The sequence below is a fragment of the Eschscholzia californica genome, unplaced genomic scaffold, assembly GCF_041429995.1.
Source record: "Eschscholzia californica isolate CP2 unplaced genomic scaffold, dmEscCali1.0.p SCAF_2, whole genome shotgun sequence".
In the NCBI taxonomy this organism is placed as follows: Eukaryota; Viridiplantae; Streptophyta; class Magnoliopsida; order Ranunculales; family Papaveraceae; genus Eschscholzia; species Eschscholzia californica.
The window spans coordinates 18,160,401-18,167,365 of NW_028238309.1; positions in this window are offsets into that span (position 1 = coordinate 18,160,401).

Genomic DNA, 6,965 nt, shown 5'->3' on the forward strand with positions numbered 1-6,965 from the left:
GGGTGAACCATTTCATCTTTGAATCTCTTCTCGAAACTTTTCAATTTTTGTATGGCCTTCAAATCCTTATCGTTTCCCATGAATGGAGAGATGTACCCGTAGGAGTGGCAAACAGATTTTTAGTGAGGGGTTGAAGGGGTTCCCCCTTTCTTATGTTTGTTGTTTGTTTCCTCACTTGCGACACAATTCTCAGAACGATTGCTTTACCTTTTCCTAATAACACATTTGGACAAAAAAAAAAAGTTTTGGGAGCTCGTTTCTCGTTTTTTCTCATTCTTCTTCCTTTTCTTGTTTATTCTCCTTCCTCGTCCTCATTTTCTTAATTTACACAATCCTTAAATCTATCATAGTCTTGCTAATGATTGGATTTTTCTTCTTCTTCTTAAAGTAGGGTTTCATAAATGTCTTTTTTGGATGATAAAGATTCAGAAAGCAACTATATTGATCTTCACGCATATCTTTAAGAGTTGTATAAAAAAAGAATCCCCTCTTAAGAGCATCTCCAATGGTTCTTCTCCAAATGCCCCTCCAAATGAATATCTTCTCTAAATTTGGGGCCCATTTTTGGAGGGGCTCTCCAATGGTTCCAACTCTATCCACCCCTCCAAAACATTTACTACATTATTTTAACCTAACATTTAAACAAAAACATATTTACTACATACATAATAAATTAAAAAAGACAAAATAATTATATTAAAAATTACTAATATATTAGAAAAAAATGCAAAAAAATTTGCATGAAAAGAAAATTAAACTAAAAATAGTCTAAAAAAATTACAATACATTGCACTACTTAAACTTAAACTTAAACTTCTTCATTAATATGGAGGTAAGTCTCCATTTCTGGATCCATCTCCGCATTAATGAAAATTTTTATCAATGAAAATTTGTCGTAGTTTTCAGTTTAATTTGTCTTCGTTTCAAGTTGTACTATCTATTTCAATTAATGAAAATTTAGTTATGTTAATCTTTATAAAATTATATTTTATTTTTATTAATTAAAATATGTTGAAATGAAACTTAATTAGTACAAAAAAAATAAAATAAAGCAGGGATTTAAAATGAATAAGTAAGAACTTATACAATAAATTAGGACTAAAAAAATAATTTAAAGGACTTAAATTAAACACATAAAAGCAAAAGGACCAAATAAAAAGTCCCATCTCATATGGAGAAGGTGAATAGTGCCCCTTCATGTTTGAAGAAGTACTATTCATGGTTCTTCAAATCTTTGGAGATTTGGAGAACCATTGGAGAAGGATTGGAGCTCCATCCCTCCAAAAGTTGTACTTTTTGGAGGGATAGAGCTCCCATTGGAGATGCTCTAAGCCATTCAGAAAGTAGGTTTTCATAAATGTCTTTTATGTTCGGAAATATGTTCACGCATATTTTTCTTTCATTTTAAACTTCTATCCAAACAAAAAAGAATCCCCTCTCAAGCCTTTTATCCTTTTCTTACTTGACGGAAAGGTCATCAGCAGACGACCGATGACTTTCAACATTAAATAAAACTAATCTCTTCTTATTCCTCTCACTACCACTTTCTTCTGAAAAAACCCACTTAGGTTTCAATTGTGAAATCCTAGGTTGGGCTTCACAAAGAAACTCCAGATTTAGGCTTCACGAAGAACAGAGAGATGTGCCCATCGGACTGGCGAAAAAAAATTCAATGAGGGATGGCAGGGTTCCCCTTTCTTCTGTTTGTCAGTTGCTTTCCCTATTGGGACAAATTCCAAAAACTAGTGTTTTTCCTTTTCTTCAAAACACATTTGGAGAAAGAAACAATTTGGGGAGCTCGTTTTTTTCTTCTCATTCTCTTCCTTTTCTTGTTTTTAATCTTCTTCATCTTCATCCTCGTCTCTCAATATACACAATCCTTAAATCTATCTTAGATTTGCTAATGATCGACTTTTTTTCTTCTTCTGAAATTAGGGCTCATAAATATATTTCTTAGGCAATAAAGATTCAGAAGCAATTACATTGATCTTCACATAGCATATCTATAAGATGTGTATAAAATCCTGTTAGAAGATTCTCAACATAAATTTCTGGTATGTTATCTGATTGCTGACATAGTCTTATATCTGATGCATAAAATGAATAGGGTTCACAAGTATCCTTTTAATTAAGATTAATTTTTATGATTTGGTTCATAGGCATGAAATGAAATCATTGTCGGTGACCTTCATCATTAAATAAAAGTAATCTCGTCTTCTCCCTCTCACCACCACTTTCTTCCGAAAACGCCTTTAAGGTTTCAACCAAGAAACCTGATGTGACATGAAAATGTCTCATCTAAATCTCTTAACTCGGGTTAGTTATTCTATAACGGGCAGTTACTCTGATAAATTATGTGTTTCTGTTTCCCAGGTGTCTTTTACGGAGTTTGGTGCGAAAAATTGCTAATATCGGGAGAAAGACACACTTGAGGGTATTTCGGTCATTTAGAGATGAGGGTGTTCTGGAAATTTTAGTACTCGGTTGAAAAGTAGAGTCCAAGACGAATCCGTGGGTAAAAACGGATGTCGAATCGGAGTCCGGAGCGAAAAGTTAGCTGAAGTCAAAGATCGGAATGAAAAAGGCTTGACCAGATCAACGGATGACACGTGGCAAGAATTTAATGGGTAACAGGATTAATCTGGACGTTATTGGTGTCATTTCGGTATGGTCTTCGGGTCCAGTGGGATAAAGTCGAATGGCAAAATGAAGAATAATCTGGTACTCCCGTGCGTCCATATTTCGGTGCTCCCGCAAGGATCAGTGGTCCTCCTTTACGTCAGAAGCACGTGGCTGCATCGAAACCTATGTCGTACCGCCTTTTAGTCGTCCGCGAAGCAGCAAATCAGGCCTACTTAGCCACCACGTCACCTCCAGCACGTGAATAGCAATTGGGCATATACAGCTCACTTCAAATCCAATCTTTCCCACATTTTTTTGGAATTTCTTTTATTTCCTTCTATCTTCTCCAACTCTTTGGAAAGAAATATTTCAAAACCAGTAGGGAGAGAGAATGAAAGAATATGCTTTTATATGGAAATAGGTGAGTTGTTCTCTATCTCAAAGAAGATTGTAAACAAGATAAAACAGAGATTGAGATTGAAAGAGAAGGCATAGCTGGAAATATTTCCAGAGAAAGAAATAAAACTGAGTGAATCTTAAGAAGGAAATCTTAATAGAGATTTAAGAAGAGATTTTCTTAGACAAATGAAGAAGGATGGAAGTGATATTTATAAAGATAGAAAGCTGTTATAGGGATCCTCATATTTTAGAGAGAGAAAGAGATTCGGCTAAGATGACAGAGAAGAAGGAAAGAAATTAGAAACAGATATTGAATGAAGTTGTTGATGAAATATTTTAGAGAAGCCGAGAAGGACAGAGATGATCTTTGAGAGATATTCCATTGATGGAAGGGATGATTTGAGAAGATTTAGAAGATTGACAGAGGAGCTGAGTATGATTTTTCTACTCTTATATAAGCAACAGAGAAGAAAGAGAGGGTGGATCTCGACTGGGGGGTCTTCCTCTAGTAGCTCAACCAAAACCGAATATATTAGAGAGAGAGAGAGAGAGAGTGATGTAGAGAACACTCGGTTTTGAGCAGAAATCATTATCTCTCGGCTGAGAATTAAGAAGACATTACACCATTATTGTTGGAAGGTCTACTCCACTCGGCTAAACCGAGTGGATTAGTCCACGGTTAGGATAAGGATTCCTAGTATAATTAGGAATCCTAGTATTATTAGGATTGTTGTATTAGATAGAGTTTTATATTTCTAAAACTTCTCCGATGTAAACCTATATAAAGAGATCCATACATAATGTAAAATATAAGTTGTAGTGTTAATAAACCAAGGTATTTACCTATCTCTTTCTCTCTCTCTCACACGATCAACAACTCACCATTATCATCTCAGTTTTCACTCGAAGTTCATCATCAACCACTCTCGGTTATAACCGAGAGCCTCATCCTTCACTCTCGGTTATATCCGAGAAGCCATACCATCACTCTCGGCTTCACCCGAGAGTTGTCAATCAACCTCTCGGTTGTTATACCCGAGAGCAACATCTCACTTCCTCTCGGTTCTCAACCGTGTCTCCAACTCACTTCACCTCCACTCGGTTATACCCGAGTGTGTTCATCGTTCAAAGGTCTAACCCTTTTCACATGGTATAAGAGCCTAATTTTTTTTTTCTCTTGAATCATGACTACTCCCGAAACTTCGGAAACTTCTCAAGTTCACACTAATGTCAATAGTGGGCCGTTTGATGTTCACCATTCGGATTCTCCTACTACTATTCTCATTACACCACTTCTCACCGGTGATAATTACTCCTCATGTTCTCGAGGAATGTCAAAGGCTTTAAGAGCCAAAGGCAAACTAGGATTCGTAGATGGAAGCATCGATAAACCCACCGACCCTAATGAATTAGAACAATGGGGACGATACAACGATCTCGTTTCTAGTTGTCTTATTAATTCGGTAGACCCACCTCTTAGATCATCTATCTTATATGATGAGACGGCATCCGATATATGGAAGAATCTCTTTGATCGATTCCATCAAACCAATGCTCCTAAATTTTTTCAATTAAAGAGAGTTATTTCTTGTCTCAAACAAGAGAATTTAGACGTTTCTACGTATTTTACACATCTCAAGGCTCTTCAAGATGAACTCAATTCCTTGCTAATCACCAAGCCTTGTATATGTGGACATGGTCGCTCTTTGGTTGAAAGAACCAACCAAGATAGAGCTATGAAATTTCTTCAAGGTCTTAATGACCGGTTCTCCTCAATTCGGAGTCAAATCTTGTTAATTGAACCCTTCCCTTCAATTCTTCGAATCCATTCGCTTATCAAGCAAGAAGAGGTTCAACAAAATCTCGTTACTCCCATGAATGTTGACTCCAATACTGCTGCCCTTGCCGTTGGTTCCAACGATTACTCACATAACCGATTCAACGGTTCCGATAGACAACGTACTAAACATCCTCGACCCTTTTGCGAAAATTGCAAAATTCATGGACACGATGTTTCCTCATGCTACAAATTACATGGGTATCCACCCAATTATGGTCAACGTAGTAGGAACCGAACACGACAAGATGTCGTGGCTGCCTCGGTTTTGGACAACAATGGTTCGGCCATGAACCATAACGGTTCGGGGGTGCCTGCATCGACATCTTTCACTAATGAGCAATATCAAGGTATTTTGGCATTATTGGACCGAAATAGGCAACCCACCGACCACTCTAAAGGCACCAACAAAGATCCTCTCGTCAACTTAACGGGTAAGTATTCTTCTTCTTTTCATCCTCCTTGGGTTATTGATTCGGGAGCCGCTAAACATATTTGTTCAAATCTTTCACGATTTTCTTCTTATTCCCTTGCACCACCGGACTTCTATGTTCGATTACCGGACGGTTCCCTTATCAAGGTTGATCACATTGGTACCATCTATTTTACAAATAGATTTTATTTACAAGATGTGCTTCATATTCCATCTTTTCAATTTAATCTCATATCTATTTCTCAAATATCTAATTCACTTCGTTGTACCGTCTTCTTTGACCGCAATTTGTGTGTTTTTCATGACCGAACAATGAGGACGGAGATTGGGCGTGGTAGTCTTCATGATGACCTTTACTTCCTTCGCACGGAGCGTCCCATCCTTTCGGTTTCAAGTTTAGATAGTTCTAGTCATGAGTCATTTCTTTTATGGCATTCGCGTTTGGGACATCCATCTTTTAGTCGTTTTCAATTTTTCAATTCTAAACTTCCATGTTTGAATTTTAAGTTTTTATCTAATAAAGTACGGTGCGATATTTGTCCACTTTCTAAACAAACTAGGTTACCTTTCCCACTTAGTACTTCTTCTTCCTCTCATATATTTGAGTTAGTCCATGCGGATGTATGGGGACCCTTTCCGGTCCCATCCACCTCCGGGTGTAGATACTTTTTAACCCTTGTCGACGATTTTTCACGTTGTACTTGGATTTTTCTTATGAGTTCCAAATCGAATGCTAGCAAATTCATCACTAATTTTTTCGATTATGTCTCCACGCAATTCAATTGCAAAATCAAAACATTAAGATCGGACAATGGATCCGAATTCATGAACTCATATTTACAAAATTGGTTCATTGATAAAGGAATTATACACCAACGTAGTTGTACTTACACACCTCAACAAAACGGGGTGGTTGAACGAAAACATCGCCACATTCTTGAAATGGCCCGTTCCTTACGCCTTCAAGCGAATCTTCCTCTCTCCTTTTGGGGAGAATGTGTGTTAACGGCCGTTTATTTGATAAACAAATTACCAACACCTATCCTAAAAGGTAAGTCTCCTCATGAAATTATAGTTGGTTCTCCTCCAAATCTTTCCCACCTTCGTGTGTTTGGTTGCCTTTGTTATGCCCGAATTCCTTTGGTCAAAACAAAGATGGATGCCCGCTCTTCCGCCGGAATATTTCTCGGTTACCCTAGTGGACAGAAGGGATACCGTATTTACGACATCTCAACAAAACGAATTTTTATTTCAAGAGATGTAACGTTTGTCGAAACTCGGTTTCCGATGTCATCTTCTCCTCCGGCAGCAGCGTCCTCTCCATGTCCGACGCCACATCTGTCCATTGACGACAATGGTACGTTTGACTTTCCGACAAACGTACCGAAGCACACTGTCCAGACGACGGACAACAGCTCGAACGAAGCTGCTGTTCCTGTCACTTCTGGACAGGCTACCAAAACAGGGGTGCCTCCAGACACCCCTGCTGGACCTGCTTCGGGTTCTCAACAGACCACCTCTCCTTCGGGGGTGCCTGCAGATTCCACTGATGAGCTCCCCTGTCCAGGAGCGCCCTCAACATCAGTCGCTCCATTACCTACCGACGCCTCCTCGTCGTCTCCTTCGCCGACCGTCGCTCCCACTTCGGATTCCGACGACGAGAATTCCGGCCAA